At 39.4% G+C, this 23,625-nt stretch overlaps 1 pseudogene across 1 annotated transcript in view; it reads right to left on the bottom strand.

Moving 5' to 3' along the window:
- Window positions 1-19,175, bottom strand: part of LOC144631070 (uncharacterized) — a 125,777-nt pseudogene extending 106,602 nt beyond the window's left edge. Inside the window, exons 1-4 of the transcript XR_013566667.1 lie at window positions 19,092-19,175; window positions 18,831-18,892; window positions 18,534-18,608; window positions 16,368-16,435 (exon numbers count right to left, since the gene is read on the bottom strand). The product of XR_013566667.1 is annotated as an uncharacterized LOC144631070 (transcript). The remainder of the gene's footprint in view (window positions 1-16,367; window positions 16,436-18,533; window positions 18,609-18,830; window positions 18,893-19,091) is intronic.
- Between the last annotated feature and the right edge of the window lie 4,450 nt (window positions 19,176-23,625).

Genomic DNA, 23,625 nt, shown 5'->3' with positions numbered 1-23,625 from the left:
TGCCTAACACAGATACAGCAAAGAAAGCGCTAGAACGAAAACAAAATGCTTATGTAGCATCTTTTGTTAAAAATAGCTTTTCTTGTCACGTTTTGTTCGGCGTGCGACGTTTGCTAAGTTTGAAGCGTTATATCTTCGAGTAAATTAGGTGGAAAATGCGGTTCTTTGCAGGAGTGATATTTCACTCGGTGCTGTATTCATCGCAATATTTCACTCGCCGATCGCAACACATGCTCCTCAATGTATACCAGCTTACAAAATATGGAGGACGCCTCTTTTTACCGAACGAGGTGCCATTTTTAGAACGTTATAACTTCCTATACCGGCAATGAAATTAAACAGAAATAAACAAGCAGACACACAAATAGGTGTGCTATACATCGTAACTTCCAAAATATTCATCGCAACCGCAATTTCAACAAAATAACACCGATAATTAGTACCGGAAAACCCCACTTCCGACAATGGTAATCTACTTCGTAGCTTAATAACTCTACATTCCTTGAGAATATCACTTTAAAATTAACGGTATCTTTAGCTAATACGGTCTTTTATCCATCGCAAACAATCAACAGGACATCTGCACAAAAGTCAATTATATATCAGGCAACAAAATATGGCCGGCTTAACATTTTACTAACTACATGTCATTTTCAAAAAGTTATAACTCTCTTTGTTTACATTGAAATGAAATGCAACTTCACAAGCGGGCACATATCTAGGTGTACTATCCATCGCAAGTGTGTAGATATCCATCGCAATTACAGTTGTCGGTACATTCAGGTCAAGTATCGACACTGTTGCTATGCCTGGAAATGACTACTTCCGGTTCTGCTTACCGGATGCCGATTTTGTGACTAAGGGCCTGATTACATGAGCCGGGCTGGCCCGGTTAGCCGGGCTGGCTCGGTTTGCCGAGATGACTTTCAGCCCGGTATTACATGAGCCCGGTTAGCCGGGCTGGCCCGGTTTGCCGAGATGACTTTCAGCCCGGTTTTAGCATGAATGATCAGAGCACGAATGATCTTAATCACCTTTTTCCGGCAATTTGGTGGTTAATTTTTTGCACTTATGCAGCTGGATGGGTTACGTTACCTCTACATCCTATTTAGAAGGAGTAGCATTGATTTTTTCGTCGGATATTGTGCTCGGAAGAGAAATTTAATGCTGGCCCGCTTAGCCGGGCTGGCCCGGTTAACGCGATTACATGGAAAATTTTCAGCCCGGCTAGCCGAGATCCCGGCATCGCGATACCGAGATCTCGGCTAACCGGGCTGGCTCGGTTGTCATGTAATCGCGAAGTTGATTTTTGTTGCGTTTAACAGAAGTGCCGAGATCTCGGCAAACCGAGCCAGCCCGGCTCATGTAATCAGGCCCTTAATAACTTTTGACTCCGGCCGAATCTCAAAACGCAAAACTTGCAATCACGAGATAACAAGGTGTATCACTCATCGCAATCACCAACAAGATCATCGCAACGTTCCTCAAATAAATCTCGGTCAATAAACTACGGCCGCCATCACGATTGACTCGCCACTTGCCATTTCCAAAAAAAGTTATAACTTTCTATACAAATATGGAAATCAAATGTAACATACACCAGCACGCACGTTACTAAGTGTGTTACCCATCGCAAGTTAGGAGATCTCTATCGCAACAACAATTATTGATTTATTAAGGTGGTGGAAACTATCCCACTTCCGGTTCACCCACTATGGAGTGTACTTCATAGCTTAATAACTCTACATTCCTTAAGAATATCACTTTTAAATTAACGGTATCCTTAGCTAATACGGTCTTTTATCCATCCCAAACAATCAACAGGACATCTGCACAAAAGTCAATTTTATATCAGGCAACAAAATATGGCCGGCTTAACATTTTACTAACTACATGTCATTTTCAAAAAGTTATAACTTTCTTTGTTTACATTGAAATGAAATGCAACTTCACAAGCGGGCACATATCAAGGTGTACTATCCATCGCAAGTGTGTAGATATCCATCGCAATTACAGTTGTCGGTACATTCAGGTCAAGTATCGACACTGTTGCTATGTCTGGAAATGACTACTTCCGGTTCTTCTTACCGGATGCCGATTTTGTGACTTAATAACTTTTGACTCCGGCCGAATCTCAAAATGCAAAACTTGCAATCACGAGATAACAAGGTGTATCACTCATCGCAACCACCAACAAGATCATCGCAACGTTCCTCAAATAAATCTCGGTCAATAAACTACGGCCGCCATCACGATTGACTCGCCACTTGCCATTTCCAAAAAAAGTTATAACTTTCTATACAAATATTGAAATCAAATGTAACATACACCAGCACGCACGTTACTAATTGTGTTACCCATCGGAAGTAGTCATTTCCAGACATAGCAACAGTGTCGATACTTGACCTGAATGTACCGACAACTGTAATTGCGATGGATATCTACACACTTGCGATGGATAGAACACCTAGATATGTGCCCGCTTGTGAAGTTGCATTTCATTTCAATTTATACAAAGAAAGTTATAACCTTTTGAAAATGGCATGTAGTTAGTAAAATGTTGAGCCAGCCATATTTTGTTGCCTGATATATAATTGACTTTTGGGCGGATGTCCTGTTGATTGTTTGCGATGGATAAAAGACCGTATTAGCTAAAGATACCGTTAATTTAAAAGTGATATTCTTAAGGAATGTAGAGTTATTAAGCTACGAAATACACTACCATAGTGGGTGAACTGGAAGTGGGATAATATTCACTAGCATTCAGGTGTTGTTGTATACCTTAATAAATCGATAATTGTTGTTGCGATAGAGATCTCCTTACTTGCGATGGGTAGCACAGTTAAGTATGTGCTTGTGTACGTTTTATTTGGTTTCAAGATCTGTATAGTAAGTTATAATTTTTTTTGAAATGGCAAGTGGCGAGTTAAGCGTGATGGCGGCCGTACTTTGTTGGCCGAGATTTATTTGAGGAACGTTGCGATGATCTTGTAGGTGATTGCGATGAGTGAAACGCCTTGTTATCTCGCGATAGTGAGTTTTTCATTATAAGATTCGGTCGGAGTCAAAAGTTATTAAACCACAAAATCGACATCCGGGTAGCAGAACCAGAAGTAGTCATTTCCACACATAGCAACAGTGTCGTTATGTACCCGAATAAATTGATAACTGTTATTGCGATGGATATCTACACACTTGCAATGGATAGAACACTTAGTTATGTGCCCGCTTGTGTAGTTTCATTTCATTTCAATGTCTGCAAAGAAAGTTATAACTTTTTGAAAATGACATGTGGTCAGTAAAATGTAAAGCCGGCCATATTTTGTTGCCTGATATATAAATGACATTTGTGGCGATGGTCTGTTGGTGGATTGCGATGAATCAAAGACCTTATATGCTAACCGTACCGTTAATTTCACAGTGATATTCTCAATGAGTGGAAAGTTATTAAGCCTCAAAGTTGATTACCGGAGTACGTAGACTGGAAGTGGGTTTCTTAGGGCCCGGAGTACCGGTGTCATTTCGTTAAAATTGCCGTTGCGATGGATATTTTGGATTTAGTTAGTTAGTTGTGTGCCTGTTTGTTTATTTCTGTTAAATTTCATTGCCGGTATAGAAAGTTATAACGTTTTGAAAATGGCACATCGTTAGGTAAAAAGATGCGTCCTCCATACTTTGTAACCTGATGTACCTTAAGCATGTGGTGCGATCGGCGAGTGAAATATTGCGATGACTACACCAACGAGTGTAACATCACGCCTGCAAAGAACCGACGTTTTAACCTAATTTTCTCTAAGTTATAACGCTTCAAACTTCGCAAACCTTGCACAACGAACAAAACGTGACAAGAAAAGCTATTTCAACAATGCAACATATGCATTTTGTTTTTGTTTTTGTTCTAGCACTTTGTTTGCTGTATCTGTATTAGGCAAAAGCCTGCCAATACCTCACAAACGGATTTTTTTAAAATTAGACCGAGGAAAGGTAGTTTAGATGCCAAATGAGAAATCGGTAACCGGTAACTGAAAATGTGAAATCGGTAACCGGTAACCGGTAACCAGATTCCAACTGGTGAATGCTTGATAAGCTCGATAAGCTTATAAATTTTATTTAGTCGAGCCGACAGCAACCAGCGGACCTCCCCAATTTCACTTCCCGCTTCATGTTATTCCACACAGAAAAGTACTTGCGCCCGCGATTCAATGGTGAAATGTCACTTGGTCAGCGGTCAACTTAAAAAAACATGCAACCTCGATGTGTTCTACATCTGAGCCCGCGATATGGTCATGTGATACTGGACAGCGGAAACCTTGTTTTGACAGCTGTCAATTGGCCATAACAAAGACGTCCAATCATGTCTAAAATAGATTTAGCCAAGCCTAAAAGCGGACCTCCCCAGTTATTTGCTTTGCCCTTTATTTAAATATCTGAAGTCACTGACCGCAGGCATAAAATATAGTTAATGAGCCCGCAATCCAATAGAAAAACCATTTTTCGGTCAGCGGTCAACTTTATAAAAACACGTTACCTCGATGAGTTATACACCTGAGCCCGCAATATGATCACGTGATACTGGTCAGCGGATACCTTGTACTGACAGCTGTCAATTGACCATAACGTGGATGCCCAGTAACAGATAGGTGAGGGTTTATCTATTTCTGAATTGCGCAACACCGTACGTACGCCGTACGTACGCGCCCGCGAGCCATGCCGCTAGCCATGATGACCACGAAAACTCAAGTTCATGGTTTTCCTATTTCTGTGAATTTTCTATGGGTATGGGGCTCCGCTCTGCGGCCCTTCGGGCCGCTGTGGAGCTCCGCTACTATAATCCCCGGAATACAAAGTGATTCACAAGTTAACAGTTTAGGCCACTTTGCCTTACAAGTTCACGTACTACAATGGTATAGCATGGAAAATCGCTTGTGTGTTCCAGCCTGTATAACACGGTAGTGTTTGAATATGCTTAAATATTTTTACGGAACTCCCATTTATTTTTTTTTAATTTTCAAACAACTAGTATAAGGTGACCTCGAAAATGACAGTCCTACTCGAAGCCTATAGTTAAGTGTTAGGTAGGACACGTAGTCTCTAAATGTAAAAGGGGTATTGATAAACGACCAGTTTCGTGCAAAAATTACAAAAAAACAAAAACACTTATTTTTCTGTAATCTTATTTCTGCACGAGACAGAACTAAATGTCTGCAAAACTAATGCTACGTATATATAGATTACTTAATAGAAAGTGCGCCGTACGGATTTATATTCACGAGTTGCAAAACTTTGGAAAACGAACGAGTGAGCGTAGCGAACGAGTGAGTTTTCCAAAAATCCGTACAAAGCACTTTCTATGCTGTAATTTGTTTATTATATATATAACGGGAATTCAATCATTGAACACTTTACGCCGATTTTTCCAGTTTATAACCATTCACATACAACAGCTGCAGTTAACGGCGAGAGAAAAGAAAGCTGCAAATGCACATAGCTTTACAAGCGAATTCGCTATTTCAATCATCAGTACATGTAAAAATGAAAAATTACTGGCGATAAACTCTTCCAGACAAAAACTTTATTTAAATAAACACACTGCGTTACATTTACGTTAAAAACTTCGTATCACATCGAGGAAACTTCGCCTCAAGCGAATAAACTACTGGTGAATCAACTGGCGAATTGTGAACAAATTGTTACAACACAAGGAGTCGGTTAATTAAACAATAATTACGACGTAAATCCAGATTAAAAATGCAATTTACTTAACCAAGACGATCCCAAATGCACCTGAATATTCTTAGAAAATCCGCGGATGTGTTGCAGTTCCGATGAAAGTCTTGTTTTCGCTTTGAATCACTTGTCGACACTTCGCCTTCACCTGTCGTCTTCACTTCGCCTTTGAAGAATGATTTTTATCACTGCTGTATTCTTTAGGTTTTGCTTAGCGTGTTTCTGTTGGCTTGCATTTCCATTAAGTTCTTAAAAGGCAAACTTTTGTAAAGGAAGAAAACGTGTAGCCATGTTTTCAAAACATAAACTGCCGTCGAGAGCAAACTTGCCGCTCGCTTTCTCAACCTCTTTGGAAACCATTTGAATTCTCGCGCTATGATTGGTTGACTCGTACCACTCTAGGTGCTGATTGGTTATATTTTTCACATGTGAAGAAAGCTATACGCGAAGCTGATTGGACGTATCGCTTTTTTCACTATTTTCAAGGTTTATTGCTTAAAACTCTCGCTATATATATATATAATAAAAATGGCTACAGCCGCCTTTGGAATATCTCTTCGGTATATTAAATTCTTTATTTTGGTTGAATTTGTCTATAATTTCGATAGTTCAAACGCGCACTTTAGCTTTTATTTGCTTCAAGATGGCCCAGAGACTGTGTTCTCCAATGTAGCTGTAAACCCTTGCCAGTTTGGTTTAACAGTTTGCAACAATGGCTTGTCTGTTCTGTTTTATTTTGCGATAATGCATTCCTAAGCTATTATAACAACATGAGTTTGTTCGTAGCACGAGTCAAGTTCGAGCCCGAGTCAACTTCGAGTCACTTTTTTTTCACTTTTTTTCACTAATATCGTTTGACTATGCCGTAATTGTTATTGTCAAACAATGTCGCATAGGTAAGACAAACATCAGTTGTTTGGTTTGACACGAAACGATTTTCAACTCACCAGCGACAGAATTGTCGTGAAGTTTCCAAAACGTTTGCTGCGTTTTCAAGACTGATAATGTTTCCATTCACAGCTATGAGGTGCTTCTTAGACAAATTCTCTCTGTAAAACCCGCACACAAAGAAAAACTACATTGGACGTGGTTATTCTGATGCAAGAAATGATATAAACTGTTTGACAGGTAAACAACATGTCCTCCACCAATTTGGCCGTGGAGAGAATGGGCTAGAATGTTTTAATTCTTGTATGGGATCCCTGTGGATAAAACAAGATGGCGCTCGAGTCTAGAAGGGCTAATATTTTTGAACTTCACGTCAATTCGCTTTCTTGTTGAAATGGAACCTCAGCCTCAGCTGTGTGTAATTAATACAGGTAGGAATCTGTGAGGAAAATTTATTATGGATGCCGAGGAACGTTTGAAAAGTAGTTGCGAGCAAATGCAGGACTAAACTGTCGCCGACAGTGAAACTGAAAGAAGAGTCAAATGACTCAAATCTTGCTGTTCTTATACCTCCGGTACGTATATAATTTTCACACAGCAATTAAAAATAAAACTGCAAAAAAAAAAGAAATTTATGTTGACTCGAAGTTGACTCGTGACTCGAAGTTGACTCGGGCTCGAACTTGACTCGTGCTACGAACAAATAACATGACGCTACATTGCTGCTGTCCTCACCGCTGATCTTTAAAAAAAATGTTCAGCACTCTTTCGTAAAGTGTAACGGCTTGATCCTGATATTGTTGTCTCGTTATGCTGTAACATGTCGCTAATCGAACATACGTGTCTGCTATATCGTGGGTTTCCTCATGCTTCTCACCGTGTATCGTTTCTTGGCTTGACTGTGTTCTTTAACGTCACTGTAAATACTTGCCTGTTTTTTTTTTTTTACAGTCTGCAACAGTTTCATGTTCCTCGCCATGATTTTTCACTCTCGTCTTTGATTCCTCTTTAAAGAGCTGTATGGCTTGACTGTGTTCTCAAATGTCACTGTTAACTCTTGCCACTTTGTTATAACAGTCTGCAACAGTACCGTGTTCCTCGCCATGAATTTTCGCTCTGGTCTTTAACTCCTTTTCAAAGAGCTCTATGGCTTTACTGTGTTCACCAATGTCCCTGTAAACCCTTGCCAGGTTGTCATAACAGTCAGCAACAGTGTCATGTTCCTCGCCATGATTTTTCACTCTGATCTTTATTTCTTCTTCAAGGAGTTTTATGGCTTGATTGTGTTCTCCGATGTCACGGTAAACTCTTGCCAGGTTGTTGTAGCAGTCTGCAATAGTTTCATGTTCCTCGCCATGAACTTTCACTCTGATCTTTAATTCCTCTTCAAAAAGTTTTATGGCTTGATTACGTTTTCCAATGTCACGGTAAACCCTTGCCAGGTTGTTATAACAGACTGCAACAGTGTCATGTTCCTCGCCATCAACTTTCACTCTGATCTTTAATTCCTCTTCAAAAAGTTTTATGGCTTGACTGTGTTCTCCAATGTCACGGTAAACCCTTGCCAGGTTGTTATAACAGACTGCAACAGTGTCATGTTCCTCGCCATGAACTTTCACTCTGATCTTTAATTCCTCTTCAAAAAGTTTTATGGCTTGACTGTGTTCTCCAATGTCACGGTAAACCCTTGCCAGGTTGTTATAACAGACTGCAACAGTGTCATGTTCCTCGCCATGAACTTTCACTCTGATCTTTAATTCCTCTTCAAAAAGTTTTATGGCTTGACTGTGTTCTCCAATGTCACGGTAAACCCTTGCCAGGTTGTTATAACAGACTGCAACAGTGTCATGTTCCTCGCCATCAATTTTCACTCTGACCTTTAATTTCTCTTCAAAAAGTTTTATGGCTTGACTGTGTTCTCCAATGTCACTGTAAACCCTTGCCAGGTTGTTATAACAGACTGCAACAGTGTCATGTTCCTCGCCATGAACTTTCACTCTGATTTTCAGTTCCTTTTCTAAGAATTCTATGGCTTGACTGTGTTCTCCAATGTCACTGTAAACCCTTGCCAGGTTGTTATAACAGACTGCAACAGTGTCATGTTCCTCGCCATGAACTTTCACTCTGATCTTTAATTCCTCTTCAAAAAGTTTTATGGCTTGACTGTGTTCTCCAATGTCACGGTAAACCCTTGCCAGGTTGTTATAACAGACTGCAACAGTGTCATGTTCCTCGCCATCAACTTTCACTCTGACCTTTAATTCCTCTTCAAAAAGTTTTATGGCTTGACTGTGTTCTCCAATGTCACTGTAAACCCTTGCCAGGTTGTTATAACAGACTGCAACAGTGTCATGTTCCTCGCCATGAACTTTCACTCTGATTTTCAGTTCCTCTTCTAAGAATTCTATGGCTTGACTGTGTCCTCCAATGTTATGGTAAATAAGTGCCAGGCTGTAATAACAGTCGGCAACAGCGCCATGATCCTCACTGTTGATTTTTTTCATGATGGCTATTGATTTCTGAAAACATTCGGTGGCTGGTGTGTTCTGTTTCATTTTGTAATAAGCAATTCCTAATCCTGATAACAGGCTGCTACAATGCTATTTACTTCACCGCTGATCTTTATAAAATGTTCAGCGCCCTTTGGTAGAGTTTAAGGGTTTGATCCTGATCTTGATGTTTTGTTTTGCTGTAACATGTCGCTAGTAGAGCATACGTGCATGCTATATCGTAGGTTTCCTCATGCTGTTCACCATGTACCTTTTCTCGTATGAGCAGCTCGTTCTCAAAGAACTCTATGGCTTTACTGTGTTCTCCAATATCGTAGTAAACATTTGCCAGGTTGTTATAACAGACTGCAACAGCGTCATGTTCCTCGCCATCAACTTTCACTCTGACCTTTAATTCTTCTTCAAAGAGTTTTATGGCTTGATTGTATTCTCCAATGTCCCTGTAAACCCTTGCCAGGTTGTTATAACAGTCTGTAACAGAACCATGTCCCTCATCATGAACTTTCACTCTGATCTTTAATTCCTTTTCAAAGAGTTCTATGGCTTGACTGTATTCTCCAATGTCCCTGTAATTTCTTGCCAGATTGTTATAACAGTCGGCAACAGTACCATGTTCCTCACCATGAACTTTCACTCTGATCTTTATTTCTTCTTCAAAGAGTTTTATGGCTTGATTGTGCTCTCCAATTTCACGGTAAACCCTTGCCAGGTTGTTATAACAGACTGCAACAGTGTCATGTTCCTCGCCATGAACTTTCACTCTGATTTTCAGGGCCTTTTCAAAGAATTTTATGGCTTGACTGTGTTCTCCAATGTCACGGTGTACAAGTGCCAGGTTGATATAACAGTCGGCAACAGCGTCATGATCCTCACTGTTGATTTTTTGCTGGATGGCTATCGACTTCTCAAGACATTCTATGGCTTGTCTGTTCTGTTTCATTTTTCGATAACAACCTAGGTATCCCCTAACATATTCCTCACCGCTGATCTTATAAAAATCCCTCTTCTTGTGGGCGTCGCTTTTTGTTCTGTATTCGTAATACGTGCATGCCATATCTTGGTCTCCTTTCTCTTATCTCCTTCTCAAAGAACTCTATGGCTTGACTGTGTTCTCCATTGTCACTGTAAACTTTCGCGAGACTGTTTTTACAGTCTGCAACAGTGTCATGTTCCTCGCCATGTACTTTCACTCTGATCTTTAATTCCTCTTCAAAAAGTTTTATGGCTTGACTGTGTTCTCCAATGTCACGGTAAACCCTTGCCAGGTTGTTATAACAGACTGCAACAGTGTCATGTTCCTCGCCATGAACTTTCACTCTGATCTTTAATTCCTCTTCAAAAAGTTTTATGGCTTGACTGTGTTCTCCAATGTCACGGTAAACCCTTGCCAGGTTGTTATAACAGACTGCAACAGTGTCATGTTCCTCGCCATCAACTTTCACTCTGATCTTTAATTCCTCTTCAAAAAGTTTTATGGCTTGACTGTGTTCTCCAATGTCACGGTAAACCCTTGCCAGGTTGTTATAACAGACTGCAACAGTGTCATGTTCCTCGCCATCAACTTTCACTCTGATCTTTAATTCCTCTTCAAAAAGTTTTATGGCTTGACTGTGTTCTCCAATGTCACGGTAAACCCTTGCCAGGTTGTTATAACAGACTGCAACAGTGTCATGTTCCTCGCCATGAACTTTCACTCTGATCTTTAATTCCTCTTCAAAAAGTTTTATGGCTTGACTGTGTTCTCCAATGTCACGGTAAACCCTTGCCAGGTTGTTATAACAGACTGCAACAGTGTCATGTTCCTCGCCATGAACTTTCACTCTGATCTTTAATTCCTCTTCAAAAAGTTTTATGGCTTGACTGTGTTCTCCAATGTCACGGTAAACCCTTGCCAGGTTGTTATAACAGACTGCAACAGTGTCATGTTCCTCGCCATGAACTTTCACTCTGATCTTTAATTCCTCTTCAAAAAGTTTTATGGCTTGACTGTGTTCTCCAATGTCACGGTAAACCCTTGCCAGGTTGTTATAACAGACTGCAACAGTGTCATGTTCCTCGCCATGAACTTTCACTCTGATCTTTAATTCCTCTTCAAAAAGTTTTATGGCTTGACTGTGTTCTCCAATGTCACGGTAAACCCTTGCCAGGTTGTTATAACAGACTGCAACAGTGTCATGTTCCTCGCCATGAACTTTCACTCTGACCTTTAATTTCTCTTCAAAAAGTTTTATGGCTTGACTGTGTTCTCCAATGTCACTGTAAACCCTTGCCAGGTTGTTATAACAGACTGCAACAGTGTCATGTTCCTCGCCATGAACTTTCACTCTGATTTTCAGTTCCTTTTCTAAGAATTCTATGGCTTGACTGTGTTCTCCAATGTCACTGTAAACCCTTGCCAGGTTGTTATAACAGACTGCAACAGTGTCATGTTCCTCGCCATGAACTTTCACTCTGATCTTTAATTCCTCTTCAAAAAGTTTTATGGCTTGACTGTGTTCTCCAATGTCACGGTAAACCCTTGCCAGGTTGTTATAACAGACTGCAACAGTGTCATGTTCCTCGCCATGAACTTTCACTCTGATCTTTAATTCCTCTTCAAAAAGTTTTATGGCTTGACTGTGTTCTCCAATGTCACTGTAAACCCTTGCCAGGTTGTTATAACAGACTGCAACAGTGTCATGTTCCTCGCCATGAACTTTCACTCTGATCTTTAATTCCTCTTCAAAAAGTTTTATGGCTTGACTGTGTTCTCCAATGTCACGGTAAACCCTTGCCAGGTTGTTATAACAGACTGCAACAGTGTCATGTTCCTCGCCATGAACTTTCACTCTGATCTTTAATTCCTCTTCAAAAAGTTTTATGGCTTGACTGTGTTCTCCAATGTCACGGTAAACCCTTGCCAGGTTGTTATAACAGACTGCAACAGTGTCATGTTCCTCGCCATGAACTTTCACTCTGATCTTTAATGAGCGCTCCTCTTCAAAAAGTTTTATGGCTTGACTGTGTTCTCCAATGTCACTGTAAACCCTTGCCAGGTTGTTATAACAGACTGCAACAGTGTCATGTTCCTCGCCATCAACTTTCACTCTGATCTTTAATTCCTCTTCAAAAAATTTTATGGCTTGACTGTGTTCTCCAATGTCACGGTAAACCCTTGCCAGGTTGTTATAACAGACTGCAACAGTGTCATGTTCCTCGCCATCAACTTTCACTCTGACCTTTAATTCCTCTTCAAAAAGTTTTATGGCTTGACTGTGTTCTCCAATGTCACTGTAAACCCTTGCCAGGTTGTTATAACAGACTGCAACAGTGTCATGTTCCTCGCCATGAACTTTCACTCTGATTTTCAGTTCCTTTTCTAAGAATTCTATGGCTTGACTGTGCTCTCCAATGTCTATGGTAAATAAGTGCCAGGCTGTAATAAGAGTCTGCAACAGCGCCATGATCCTCACTATTGATTTTTTTTCATGATGGCTATCGATTTCTCATGACATTCTATGGCCTGTCTGTTCTGTTTCATTTTTCGATAAGCAATTCCTAAGTTGAGATAACATTCCGCTACACTTCATACTGTCCTCACCGCTGATCTTTATAAAAATGTTCAGCGCTCTTTGTGTAGAGTGCAAGGGCTTGATACTGATCTTGTTGCCTGATCATGATAGGCATTTCCCATATTTTCCAAACATTTTGCCAAATTAACTAAGTCATTTGTCTGTTGAAAAACGATCCAGGCCTTTTCGTAAAATTCTATTGCTTGACTTATTTTTCCAGTTCTGCTAAATAAATTTCCCATGCTGGCATACATTATGGTTACAGCTTCATGTTCATCGCCATACTTGTTCTTCATCATGGTTAGAGCCTTTTCGAAATAATATTTGGCTTGTTTGTCATTCCGCATTTTAAAATAAATGTTTCCTATGGCTTGAAAAGTGTCCGCCACCTTGTAATGTTCTTCACCATAGATTTTTTTATACATCACAAGGGCTTCCTCGAAGATTTCTAGAGACTTCTTGTATTCCCACATCATAGAAAGTATTTTTCCACGCACGGTTAAAACCCGTGCTCTTAACAAGTCCCCTTCCGTTGTACTTCTAACATTCGGCAGCAAGTTGTACGCTATATCAGATACGACATTGGCCGACGTAACGTCAGTACCGAGTAGATAGCAGGCATAAGCTGTAGAAAAGAGCCAATCAATAAGGTCATCAGGCGTAATGAAAGGTGTCAAGTCGTTCAGCAAGCTTCTTTTAGAAAGAGATAAGTTATAGGTTGCATTATCAAGGAGAACTAGAGAATGAGATGTAATTCTATGCAAATAAGTGTAATCTTCTTTTGAGTTAAGCCTTCCTTTTCCATTAAAGATGTTTTGAAAAACCTCTATTGCTGCCGCTATGCATTGAATTCTTTCCTGAGACTCAAGGTCAAAAACTATCACTTTTTTCATTGTTTCATGTACTGCGTTATGCAACCGCAAATGTTTCAGTTCTCCATCTTCCTCACATGTACAAAGAATAAGAGATGATGTTGAAATCTTTGCTTTTATCAACTCTTCTGTTTGAGTGGAAGCGCGTGCCTGAACATAGTATACTGCAGCTTTAATTGGTAGAGACTCTGAACCACATAGTGAAAGAAAACTAAATGTTTCACGAAGGACCTCATCTGTTTCAGCGGCTCTACTTATCGCCATTGCAATAGCAGTTGTCATCGTTTTCGAATAGGCTGTACTTGCTCTTGCAAGAGGTTCTTCTGTTGCTTCACGTAGACCCTCCCGCAATCTCTCCAAGTACGTTAACCAGCTGTAGTTTGGTGTTCCATTGTCCACAACAGTTCGCACATAGAACCCTGCAGCAGCTAAGGCAAGAGGCTGATAGTCAAGAACTTCAGCAACCTTCTCTGCGTGTTCTTGGTCCGTGATTTGCGATATTTGTTTCAATACTTCTACTGCATCGTCTGGCTGCATTCCTTCGCTGAGTGACTCGTGGTAAGTGTGAGGAGAACAAGCAGGAATTGCTATGCTATCCTGGGTTGTAATTAACACCTGACCATTTCCCCAGTCTTCACTGGCGGTTTGAGGTAGGAGGCCTTGTACCAAGGCCAAGTCTATCACATTGTCAGCGATTATCAGCCATTTTGAGAACTTTCGAATCTTTGGCAGAATCAAGCGCTTTACGTGCTGAATTGTTTTCTTCGGATTCTCTTCTTTTGATGTGACCATCGCTGTCAATGTATATTCTGTAACTCCAAGTTCACTTGCAAGAGTGATGTACGAGTCTGTTAGCGTTTCGAGTGTCTCTGCATTAAGGGTTTCAACAAAAAATAGCGGGCTCTCGCTATTACATGACCATTCGTCAAATAACTCTTCTCCAAGTTGACGAGCAAGCTCACTTTTGCCACATCCTGGATCTCCTGACAAGTAAATCGTGCTAACGGCTCCGTTGCTACCCTTTTTAAGTTCTTGCATTTTTTTAAGAATCCTTCTGATGTCATTTGTACGTATGATTATTTCATGTGATGGCTTGTATGTGAGATTACGGAAAGACTCAACTTTGGAATAAACTTCTTGCGTAAGACATTCAACTTGTTCTTCTTTATTCTGTATCATGTCTTGTGCGACTTGTAAATCAGAAGCAAGGGCTTCAACTTCTTCTTCTTTTTTCTCTATTGTGGTATGAGCCACTTGTAAGTCTGATTTGAGTGTTTGAAACTGTTCCTGATTTGTCTGTATCGTGTTTTGAGCCACTTGGAGATCAGATTTAGCTTTTTTTAACTCTGCCAGGAGATTAGCAGCTTGTAACTTCAAGTTATTCACTTCTGCCGTGGGAAAGCTCGACTGGTTTTTAACCTCCTCGATATCACTGACTGGAAGACTGAGATAGTTGAACGCAGGCAGCACTCTCCCCACATAATTCTTGAACTCAGCACCTGTAAGTTTCGCTTCAATGATATGAGCAATGTCATTTCTGAACTGGCGAAGATCATCGACTTGTTTCCAGATTGCTGCACTAAGGGTTGTGCCAATGCAATCTGAGAACAGGATTGCGAAGAACAAGCAACTACAGTCCCACTCTGCCGCGTTTCCATTCTGTATTGTCGCCAGATATCTTGCGTTCTTTGAACGGCTTTTTAGAGATTCGTTATTATAAAAGTCTAAACCATTCTTTGGTGCGTCTTTCCATTCACCAAGCGTTGTTTTGTAACGGAAATCCCATTCTTGTTTGAAGATTTTTCGTAGACCTTTGGGCACCAAGTTAAAGGCGATGTAACAAATTCGAAAATAGTTCAATTGTTCTGATGAATACTCCATTGTGAATATTCCTGCAGTGAAAATACATCCGACCTTTAAAAGTAATTAGAAATGAAAAATGTGCGCAAGAGAACGTGTGTATAAACAGCCCTTTCTAATCCCCCCCCCCCCCCCCGGGGGGGGGGGGGCGGGGACGCACATTCAACTAATCCCCTCACATAATAAAAAAGGCCCTTCTGTCCGTGAAAGGCGTAATGAACTAAACGTTTATGTAATTTTGGTTTTTGTAAGTGGCGTGTTATCCGCCGAAAGGTAAACTCTATGCCACACCCCCACCACTTTAAAAGGCGTGGCTGTGACTGCAGTTTGTGACAGTCATGATGCCTCTTAGCCCTCTTCATTTTTTTTTATTGTATTGGTGCATTAATAATGTATCTTTAAAAGGCCCCTACGTAAATATCTGCCAAAATTGAGTCACTTGTCAATTTCACTTGTCAATTTCGACCATTTCATTAGACTTTTTAACTGTGTCCGTTGCAATAAAGTTTAATGTCTCTTTCACAGAAAATCTCCGTTAGATTCAGACATTGGACAACCCCCTTCCCCGCCCCCCTCCCCTCTGGTTGCGGCTTAACCGAACTTTGATTTTCGGATTAGCGGAAAGAACATTGAGTGGAAAAAGGCGACAAGCCTGGGGCGAGTAAGCGACAAACCTTTTCCTTCCCCGTGTCTCTTTGACTATCCCTCGTCTCTTTTTTCACTCGCTGTTCTTCCCTTTTCTTCGACCTAAATGAACGCCAGGAACAGGCAAGACACCAGACTGAGTCACCGTTCAGTCTAATAAACATTCAATTTGCCTGATTGTTGTCTTACTACTTGCAGTTTGTTTTGTCATAATTAAAATTTTAAATAAATGAACGTTTCAGCAGCTAAAGAGTTCCAAGACCTCCTCATATCTTCAATGAATTAACGTTTGATTAGACAAATCATATACGCACCATAAAGGCCTGATAAATTCGGGGACACTCCATGCTCTACGTGAAGTCCATCTCGAAGGTGCAAAGAACTGTAACCATAACAAACGAAAATGAAAGTTTTACTATACGAGTGAAGCGAATTCTATACGGGACAAATTCTTGGTTTTCATCAATTTTCTAAAACCCAGAATCGCAAGACCCCTGAGTTTTTATCCTTCACTGGCTATTAGACGGCCTTAATATATATCTTGTTGAAGGTTTTTAGCTCGATATCATTCGCCGTCTTTAAGATAGAGCATTTTAATTTCGGAGTTTCACGCCACACGAGATCAAAGATGGCCGCCAGAAGGCTGTCACGTTTTCTTAACAAAAATGCCTCATCCTGCCATTTTTTAAACAATCTGAACAGTTTGTTTGTTTATGTGAATGTTTACTTGTTCATGATGGTGATCTGACCGCTTTTTGTAGCAGAATTTAATGCCGGATGTTTTCAATGATTTCCGGCTGCCATGTTGGAGCCCAAGCAGTCGGGCTCCAACATGGCATTTCCATACTGTGCTTTCTAAATTTGCGTGAAACATTTTAACGGATAACTCGAGTACGGAATAACGTACAGACCTGAGACTTGGAAAGGTAGTTTATATAGTAGTTTTCTACAACCTGTAATATTTTTTAATTTTTTTCGACTCAATATTTTTTTTTGCGGTGTGACAGTGGCGTGACAGTGAAAACAACCTATAAATGGGTAAACTTGCCATTTAGAATTTCCTTGCTATTTATCATATGTAAATTTGTGTACGAGATTTGCTTTTTGTTGCTCTATTGACTTAAAACTAAACAAAAAATTGTATTTAAGTGAAGCAACGAGCTTTCATTCCGGTATTACAATCCAGGAGGGTGGTTCTCCCTTACATACGCTGTAGAGGTGTGTGCAGCGCGAAAAAAGTTTTTGTTTTCCAACCGTTTTGGTTTACCCTTGTTATGCTAAGCACTTGTGACCACATGAAACGTCACCAATTTACACGTCAGCAGATTCTTGTGATGTGCAACCAATACAGGTTAGATAGATCTCTCCACAAGACTGTACGAATTTTTCGCTTCACCGTTCTCATCTTCTCACGCATATTTTGCCCGAAATCCGTAGTTTGCGTTACGCGTAGAGGTCCGTACCTGGTCACGTGCTTAGCTTCAAGTTAATTGACAGACGAGTCATGTGCTCGAGAGTGAGAATAAGTGAGAATGTTCGAGATGTCGATTGTTAAACGTGAGAAAAAGCACAAGTGTTTCGAAGAGATCGTTTACCTCGATAGTTCAAAATTGTATCGAGATTGTGAAGCTCTACAGTCCCCAGATTGAAGGTATAAAGATTGTGTAGTCCTCAGATGTGTAGATTTACATAATTACTGACTTTCACTGTGACACAAGAAACGATGCTGTCACACGCTGCAAAAAAAAAACAAATCCAAAGCTATCGAATAAAAAACAAATCAAGAATATTACAGGTTGTCGAAAACTACAAGATAGTCTACGTGTCCAAGTCTCAGGTCTGTGCGGCATTCCGTTCTCGAGTTATCCGTCAAATTGTTCAACACGAATTTAGAGAGCACAGTATGGAAACGCTAGGATGGCCGCAAGAAATCAATGGAAACATCTGGCATTCACTTCTGCTAAAAAAAGCGGTCAGTTCACCTTCGTGAACACGTAAACATTCACATAAACACTTCTTGTAAAATCTCAATTGTCCAGACCGTTAGAAATAACATTTCAAATTAAAGCATACGTGACAGCCTTCAGGCGGCCACTCAGATGTCGTGTGGCGCAAAGCTCCGAAATTCAAAATGTTATATCTCAAAGACGGCGGATGCTATCGAGCGAAAAACCTACAATAATATCATATATATTAATGACGTCTTATTGCCAGCGAAGGATAAAAAGTCAGGGGGGCCGCGATTCTGGAAAATAATTTTGATGACGTCACGTGAAAACCAAACGATAATCTGTTCCAAAATCGATATTTCTGCCAAATAGGAGCACTAACAAACATGATAAGAAAAAAAGGAGAGAAAATTAAAAAACCGAAGTTTTTCCGATGCAGGTATCTTAAATGTATCGATTTGGTAACAAAAAATACGTTGTTTACTTTTCTTGGAAACGCAACGTGTTAAGATCAACAAAGATGCAAAATACCTGAACAACCTCTGATGTCGTAAATGGTTGACTGGTTTTGCTGGTTATTTTTCTCTTCTTGTTCCAAACGAAATTCTACAAAATAGAAAACCCATGAATAGTTACCGTCAATACACTTTTCTTTCACGTGGATGAAGTAGATTTGCATCTTAATGTCATTTTAAGTAAATCATATGGAGTTATGTTAGAATTTCTTTACCTTCTGGTATTGCCAATGTATTGATTTGGTAACAAGAAGTACGATGTTCACTTTTCTTGAAAACGAAAGATTTTAATAACAACAAAGGTGCACAATACCTGGACAGACTCCGATGTTGTAAATGGTTGCTTTGTTTTGCCACGTCTCCCTCTAAACGAAACTTTACAGGAACGAAAAACAGAAATATAGTCACCAATAATACAGCTTTTTTTCTTAAGTTTCACTTGGAAGAAATAGGTTTGCATTCCAAACTCGTGCGTTAATGTCCTCAAAGGGAACACCGGACGAGCGACTATTCATTTGAAATACAGCTTGAGCTTTTGCCACACTGTTAAGTAAATCACATAGAGTTTCTCTACCTTCTAATGTTTCTGCTCAAATCAACACCGACTGATCGCTGCTTCAACCTTCCTCTTCCTCACCAAGCACCTAATAGATGTGAAATCTTGAAAGTCAGAAGTTAATGAAACCAAACGTGCTAAAGAAGCAAATATCTGTACACTGACGCACGCTTCATACTTCACTTCACTTTTGACAGTTAGTTCCTGTGTAATCACATGACCTTCATAAGGGCTACTAAAAATAACAATAATATAGCAAGGTCAGAGATAAAGCTTGTCATGGATGGATGGCCTGACACGTCAAAACAACCGTAACCATAAACCGAAGCTTAGTGACAATGCATTGCCGCAACAAACAAAAAATAGCTAATTATTTGACTTGCAGTTTCGTTGCCAATGCAAACTGAAATGTAGTGAAATTGAAATCCCAATTGTTACATAAAGCTTCTGTTCGCAAGTAAGATGGTAATGAGGTTATGTTATGACCTCGAATTCGATGGAATTCCCTCACTCACTCGATTCTAATATCAAACCGCAATTAATTTATGCATTCAACGGTAAACGTGCTGACAGAAAGGTCCTTTCAAACGCCATTCAGCACATGTCAATCCGAAATAAATTATTTCCAACCTTGCGTCAGGGTCTCCCTCTTACAGGAAACGAAGTTGTTTATTTACAAAAGAAATTTCCTAAGTGCGAAAGAGGATCAAAGATCTTCTTCGTGACACTTTATTCTGGTGGTAAAAAAAGAATAGATATCGCGCTACAAAGCCTCAGTGCACAAACAGTCAAAGGAAAATGAACATGGTGAGATTGTGACATTGCTGATAGCAGCTATAAGCTACATGCAGGTACGCTTAATTGCCATGTGTGATCATGTGACGTGATTTAGTAAACGTTTCAGCCCACTGAGAAATACGACATCCACGCAGCACCTTTTTGTTTCGCGTCACGCCATCTGTTTTTCATCTTTTTGAGTCCAGCAGGAACACAAAGTGCTCAGGTTCATCTTTCTCTCAATTTCATCCGCTGCTCAAAAATAAATAAGCCTAATGTCTTCAATAGGAACACCAGACGAGCGACTATTTATTTGAAATATAACTTGAATTGCCACCTTGTTAAATAAATCACATAAAGTTTCTATACCTTCTGGGGTTTTTGCTGAAATCGACACCGAGTGTTTGCTTCTCCTACGTTCCTTCTCTTCACCAGGCACTTGAAAGTATGGGAAAACAAGTCTAAAGAAAATGAAACTGAAAGCTAAAGAAGCAAACAAAATATACACTGACGTGACTCCACTTCATACCTCACTTAACTTTTGAGAGGTTAGTTCCTGTTTTATCACATGGCTTTCATAAGGGTACTAATAATAACAATAAAATAACAGTTCAGGGATAAAGCTCGTGATGGATGGCCTGACACGTCCAAACAACCCTAATCATCAGAACAACTGTTTTAGTGACAATACATTACAGCCAAAAATGGAGTTGTAATTCCCACTGCTAAAGAAATGAAAGAATGAAGAAAACGACTTTAAATTTTGATAAGATAACCAAATTTGCCTGATTAAGAAGAGTCAACGGTAAGAATTACAAATCACTTTAATTACCTTAGTTAACACACAGACTAATTTTTTTCTCACGATAGAATCGCTTTGAGATGTTGATCGCGACGTTTCGACTGCAATACTGCTAGTCTTCATCAGGCGATGAGGTCGATTGATTTATGTACGTTGGTTCGCTGCTATTGGTGCATTTCGATCCTTGTAATTAGCTTTGTTGGCTATTTTTAGGTTACGTTACGTGTTATATTTTCGTGTGCATTTTTTATCTACCATTTCTATTGTTCGCTTAGCGTTTTCTGCGGTGTTTTTTAAGTGATCGTTGTCAGTATGTTTTAGTCGCCTTGGAGTTCGCACAAATCTTGTAAGTTTCGTATTTTTCCATTATTTTTTCGCTTTCTGTATTAATTGTCCGTTTATTTCTTTCGCTGTAAGTTTAGCTTGTCTGTGTCGTTTGTATTTCAGCAAATCGTTTATTAAAGTGCGTACTTTTGGAGTTGTGCGTGAATTTGATTACAAAATGTAAGTTCTGATCACTTTAAGGTCGCGCGGGACCCTTGCTCATTAATAAATTCATTAGCCAAATTTCTTGACGGAGTGCTATCTTGTAAAGCTTTAATTCACTACATTTTGAACATCGATTCCTCTAAAATTTAACAAGGATATTCGGGGATGATGGAATTACATCATGATTGTCCTTTTACTGAGAGATGACCGTTGTCTGTGATGTTACAAGCCCTTAAAAGTTTAACTGCAGATAATGCGATTTTGTGTCCAAGTTTTCAGCTAGAACAGCGCACCGAATTAAATGATTATATAGCTTAGTGGTAAATCAGAACCTCTTTTGTGCTATGGCTAGAGCGAAATTTTCGATTTCAAAAACTGCTACAAGTTAATGGCTTCTAAGAGAGCAAAAATGTGAAATCTAAACTTTGAAACGTGCTATCTTCATTTTGAGAAGGAAATCTAAAAATTCGCTCTAGTCATAGCACAATAGAGTTCACCAAGTTCATGTTCCTCGCGAATCAACTCTTGAAATCCTATATCGGCGGAGAAAACTTGGACACAAAATTGCAGGTTTTGAGGCTTCCGAAGACCTTCCGAGTCAATGTTTACAACAACGTGTGATATATTCAAAGCTGTGAATCTAATTATGATAATTCCCTATGTTCCAGCGCACGTGCACATAGCTGAGAACAATTACTAGTAATTACTTGTACAAAAGGGTTTAAAAACAAGCATTCTCATGAATATTTCGTTACTTGTCGGCTTCAGTCGTCCGGCAGTTCGTGCATACTCTTTAAATAAATACATACTAATGATTGCAAGGGTCCTGCGCGACCTTAAATGACCTCAGATTACGGACACACAAATAAGATGATTTGTTGCTTTATGTACTGAGAAGTGAAATGTACCGTAAATACCAACCTTAAATACAAATGGGACCATTTTGCACTTAGCCCTTTAAGTACACTGAATGCAACCTCATAGATGACAACGACATAGGATATAGACAATATTTTATTTGTATGTAATTGATAAGTAAATATGGCATTCATAGTTCTGAAGGCATGACAAAAATAAGCCCTTTACAGTTGTTTCAAAAACTTGCATGTTTATAATGCTAAGAAAAATAAAATTTTTAAGTCAAATTACAATCATCATGATCATGTTTTATGTGGAAACAAAAATTAAGGAGCATTGATAAGCTCTTTATTTATACTTCAACGTCAATGATTCGATAAGTTTAATTGATTATTGTGTTTGTTGTGGTTTAAATTTATCTTAAGCTTATTTTTTTTTTATCAAACCAGTTTGATTTTGATTTTTCATTGTCTTATATTGGCAAAAGTAACAAAAGGAAATACAAATCAAACCGGTTTAACAAAATTTAAAACAAAAGATAAATTTGAACCATGCACAGCATGTACAATAATTACCTGTCCAAGAAAAGATTATACCATTTTATTATTAAAAAGCTTATACCCTGAATGTCAAGAAGCAGGCCGACTTTGTTTTAAAAAAGTGTACTGGAAATAACACAGCAGACAATAACAGTATTGTGTTGAATAGCCTTCATTTATCTGGAAAAGTCACTTTTCAACAGTACAAAAATAATAATGAGAGACTCAAGTGTGATATAGGCTTCTGAGAGGACCTTGCAAACCAAATGCATCAACAGGCTGTAGCACTGGCCTGATTATAAGGTTGTCTGACTCTGAAAGACCTTCTGCTTTCATGGAGTATTCCAGATCAAATAAAAATTCTGTTATCTTCTTCTCAGCCATCATTCGTTTGTACCTGTCAAAGAACATCAACTTCTGTGCAATTAATCGTCCAAAGGTATTTTTCTCTGAGGGTATGGAGGAGGTATTTGAAGTAGCACATTTATGCACTCTTGCATTAAAGTATGTTTTGTTTTCTCCAGGTCCTTGAACTAATTCCTCTGTCTGCCTTTCTGAGGGTAGTTGTTTTCCATCTCATTGTCAGCATTAGTTTTCTTTAACGTATCTCTGCTTGGCCGAAAGTTTATTCTACAATGCTGAAACTTTCAGTAGCTGTTCATTCATCCCCTGTGGAAAGTTTTGATAAATCATGTCAAACATTTGTCTATGACATTTGGCGTTGGCATTTAGCCTTTTTCTTTATCTTTCCAGTTTCTTGTAACAAAATCATACGATTTGTTTATTTTAACATTCGATGAGCATTCTGGCTTGATTTTGCTTCAATTTCCGATATTTTCCGACTTTCTTAGAAAAAATTTAATGGTAAAATCCAAAATGGTGAATCCACGATGGCGGCTCCAATGACGTCATGAGACAAAAGATTACACCGTTTTGCAAGGCCTTTATATGGGTGGAAAGTTCCTTATGGAACTCTTGTTATCTGAGGGCAGCATATTGACCTCGTGCTGGATTATTCTGTCTTACTTACTTGGTTGGTGAGTTCCTTATGGAACTAATGTTAAATGAGGGCAGCATATTGACCTGG

Source organism: Oculina patagonica, chromosome 11 (assembly GCF_052425735.1).
Source record: "Oculina patagonica isolate OP01 chromosome 11, crgOcupat, whole genome shotgun sequence".
NCBI lineage: Eukaryota > Metazoa > Cnidaria > Anthozoa > Scleractinia > Oculinidae > Oculina > Oculina patagonica.
Note: the sequence above shows the minus strand (reverse complement) of the source record. Positions and strands in the feature narration are given on the sequence as shown.